Genomic DNA, 4373 nt, shown 5'->3' with positions numbered 1-4373 from the left:
AAAAGGAAAAGCTAACCTTATACACCTTGACCTATTCACCCTTCTCTTCCCCTCTCAGAATTTAAATGTGGAGAAGCAGGCCCCACCCATGCACATTGGGCAGTGCCACCCACAAATGACATGCACTTTCTACCACCCCACCAAAATCATACCATGAATTTGCAACAGGGGAAGAAAAAAAGAACCAAAACTTCCCAGATTCTGCTTTTTTTCTTAAATATATTTAAAAAGGAAAAGTTGTTTGTACTTTTTAATTTACATTTTATATTTTTTGTACGTATTGTTAGGGGTCAGCCATTTTTTTTTAATGTTAACAAGTGACCAAACCAGTCTTTAGAGCAGGTGTTCTGTGACCTCTTCTGACTTTACTTGGGATGTGGCCTTGGTTTTTTTTTAATCATCTCAAAAGGGCAGGAGGCAAGCCTGGTCTACATAATGAGTTCCAGGACAGAGCCAGGGTTACACAGAAATAAACCTTGCCTCAAAAAACAACCACACACACACACACACAGACACACACACACACACACACACACACACACACACACACACACACCCTTTAGTGGTGTTCAACAACGAGAAAAAAAGAAACAAAATAACAACAGACAAAATACTTGAACAAAGTTTCATCAAAGAAGCTCCAAAGAGACCAACAGGATCAATTATCAGGACAATGTAAATTAACAGTATAGTATCACTTTATGTCCTTCAATGGCTACAATTAAAGACTGATATTAGCTAGAGCTGTGGTTAAATGGTGGAATACTTACATAGCATGCATGCTTGAGGCTCTGGGTTTCATCCCTAGTTCTGCAAGAAAAACACTAATAAAATGAAACATTGCATTGGTTGTGTTTGTTTGCTTTCCATTGATGTGATAAAATATCATGACCAAAAACAATTGGGAAGGAGTATTCGATTTACAGATTATAGTCTATCATCAGAGGAAGCCAAGGCAAGAATTCATATAGGAACCTGGGAGCAGGAACTGAAGCAGAGGCCATGGAGAAGTGCTGCTTTACTGGCTTGATTCCAATTGCTGGTTTAGCCTGGTTTTTGTATCACCCAGCACCACCTGCCAGTTGTGGTATCACCCACAGTGGGCGGTGCCTTCCCAGATTAATTAGAAATCAAGAAAATGCACCACTTCTTGCTTACAGGACAGTCTGATGGGGGCATTTATTCACTTGAGGTATCCTTTCAGATGAGTCTAGCTTGTGTCACAAGATGTGGAAAGTGAAAGTCTCCTACAGTTATGGTGGGAATATAAAAAATCTTGTGAGTAACATGCCTGGGATTTGGGACCTAAATGTAACTGATGTGCCAATTCTGTGAGATGCTACAATAGTTTGAAGAATAAGAAAATTAAAATCGAATTGGACTGAGATATCACTATGAACACACCATTAATAGCTATAGTACGAAAGCATGGCAGGCTGGGGCTACAGCTCAGTTGGTGGTATGCTTGTATAGTGTACATAAAGTGTTCAATTCCTACCACTATATAAACTAGGCATACTGGTACATGACTTTTACCCCAACACTGAAAAGGTAGAAAGCAGAGGTTCAAAGGCATCCTTGCATACACAACACAAGATCCTTCCTTCCCACAAAGCCACTCTGTTCCTTCATCCCCATAAGAAATTTTTTTTAAAAAATATTTGCGTGTCCTCTTCCCACAGCTGCTGCTCAACATGGCACCACAGAAAGACAAGAAGCCTATGAAGTCAACCTGGAGGTTTCATTTGGACCTTACTCATCCAGTAGAAGATGGAATTTTTGATTCTGGAAATTTTGAATAGTTTCTACAGGAGACTTTCAACGGAAAAACTGGAAATCTTGGAAATGTTGTTCACATTGAACACCTGAAGAATAAAATCACAGTTGTTTCTGAGAAATAGTTCTCAAAAAGGTATTTGAAATCTCTTACCAAGAAATACCTTAAGAAGAATAATCTCCGTGATTGGTTTTGTGTGGTCGCATCTGACAAGGAGACTTACGAACTTTGTTATTTCCAAATTAGTCAAGATGAAGATGGTTCAGAGTTTGAGGACTAATTGGCCTTTGCTTTTAGTAAAATGGAAGTGTGCTAAAGAAACCTAAAATCAGACTTTATGAGCAAATAAAAATCATTTTACTCTATAAAAATATTTGAGAATATCAAGTATACCTAGAATTCTCTGTGATGGTAGAAGTGTATATTAGCATAGTCACTTTGTTAAACTGTAAAAAGCAGAACACAGGGATACACTGTGACCTGGTATTCCAACTCCAAAGTGCTAAACCTAATAGAAGCTCTCATGTATGTTCACCAATAGATAGCAATACTGTTCTAAGCTGTAAACAGTGCAAGTGTCATCAACAACAGAATGGATAAAAGTCTATTTATGCACTAGAATATATAATGATGAGAATAGGTTATCCATAACCATATGTGACAACAAGAATGAATTTCATCTTCAAAATGTGAATTACAAAAGACATCAAAGAATCTAGCATTTGTTATATAATCTACAACTGATTCAATTTATATAACATGTAAAACAAGCAAAATGTAGCCTGGATAGATATCTCATATGTTAAGGGTATTTACTTGTTGGATGGACACTGGTGGTGTACACCTTTAATCTGAAGCACTTGGGAGGCAGAGGCAGGCAGTTTGTGTTTGAAGCCAGCCTGGTCGACAGAGTGAGTTCCAGGACAGTAAGTTGTTACATAGAGAAACAAACCCTGTCTTAAAAAAACAAAAACCAAACCAAACAAACAAAAAAACCCCAACAACCAACCAAACAAACAAAAACAGCACTTGTCCACAATCATCTGTAACTCCAGTTTCAAAGGATCCAGTGCCTTCTTCTGGCCTCAGTGGATCATGGTACACAGAGGCATGCACATGGTACACAGACATACATGTAAGCAAAAGACTCAGACACATAAATATAAAATGAATCTAAAAAAAATTTTAACAGGCAAAATAAGTCTATGCTATTAAAGTCAGGAGAGGGTTTATCCTTAGAGTATGTCACAGGGCAGGGAGGGAATTCTATTCTATTCATAGATCTAAGTACATTTAGTTTACAGGAATGTGTTGAGCTATATGTTTTGTTTTGTTTTGTTTTCCGGAGCTGAGGACCAAACCCAGGGCCTTGTGCTTGCTAGGCAAGTGCTCTACCACTGAGCTAAATCCCCAACCCTGAGCTATATGGTTATAACATATGCCTTTTCTGTATTTTATATTGGTGAATTTATCTGATCTCCTTTGGCTCCCAGCAGGTCTTGTGCTTCCAGCCACACACACCACCCCCCCACACACCACCCCTGCCCCCAGGAGCTATTTGGATCATCAGATAAAAGACACACACACACACACACACACACACACACACACACACACACACACCAGTTAATTTTAATATGCTGTGACTAGCTCAAAGGTAGGGCAATTCTAATTCTCTGTCTGCTGCTCCAGCCCCAATGAGGGAAGTGACCAGCCAGTGGTTACTAACCCTCATTCTTACATGGTTCTTTGCAGCTCTAAATCTGATCCATTTCCCACTGCATCAGTCCCCCCTCCCCCAACCCAGAAGTCATGCCTCTCTCTGTCTCTCCTCCAGGCCATTGACCATTGGCTCTTTCTTGATCAACCAAAAACCAATTGGAAACAAGGACCTGCAGCATTGGGCATGCAGATTCCCAATTTGGGAAAACAAATCAATTCAAAGCATTAGAACCAATTCCCTACAGTGTGTACTATACCTTCATCAAAATATTTCGGTGCTGGAGGTTTAATTTAGTGGTAGGGCACTTGGCTAGCAAGGGCAAGGCTCTGGGTTCTATTCCCAGTACCACACATATACACTGATGGTAAAACATAGTAAATCAAAATTGTATGCTAGAATCTTTTCTCTTATGAATATTGTGAAAAATGTCAATGAGAAAGTGTCTATATATTAGTTCTTTAAAAAGCAATTCTAAAGAACTGTTCCAGCTCTTCAACTCTGACAAGCTAGGTTAACTAACTGCAATGAAACATATGACTATGTGATAGCAATCTACACAGGTATATCCTCAATCCATGTCAAAGGTGAATATATTTTAACACAACTAAAAAAAAAACAAAATTTATGTATTGAAATCCAATTTCTCAATGACTCTTTTTTTAAAAAGCAGAAATTCCAAGGCAAAGGTAACAGTGGCTATGACCAAAATCCAGAGTGCTATGGCTTAGTTATTATCTTGGGCTCAGTTACTAAGGGGACGAGAAGCCTGGGGTTTTTAGCTCATACAAATGATTGCTGTGGGACACACATGAGAAGGTACGCTGGGTATGAGCCATGTATGAATGCTGTTACTGCAGGACATTACTAAAGGAA

General features: G+C 38.9%; 1 pseudogene; it reads left to right on the top strand.

Annotated features, from left to right (window-relative positions):
* The first annotated feature begins 1694 nt into the window (after nucleotides 1-1694).
* Nucleotides 1695-2057, top strand: Rpl22l1-ps1 (ribosomal protein L22 like 1, pseudogene 1; annotated as a pseudogene).
* The last annotated feature ends 2316 nt before the right edge of the window (nucleotides 2058-4373 follow it).

Source organism: Rattus norvegicus, chromosome X (assembly GCF_021556685.1).
Source record: "Rattus norvegicus strain SHRSP/BbbUtx chromosome X, alternate assembly SHRSP_T2T, whole genome shotgun sequence".
In the NCBI taxonomy this organism is placed as follows: domain Eukaryota; kingdom Metazoa; phylum Chordata; class Mammalia; order Rodentia; family Muridae; genus Rattus; species Rattus norvegicus.
Note: the sequence above shows the minus strand (reverse complement) of the source record. Positions and strands in the feature narration are given on the sequence as shown.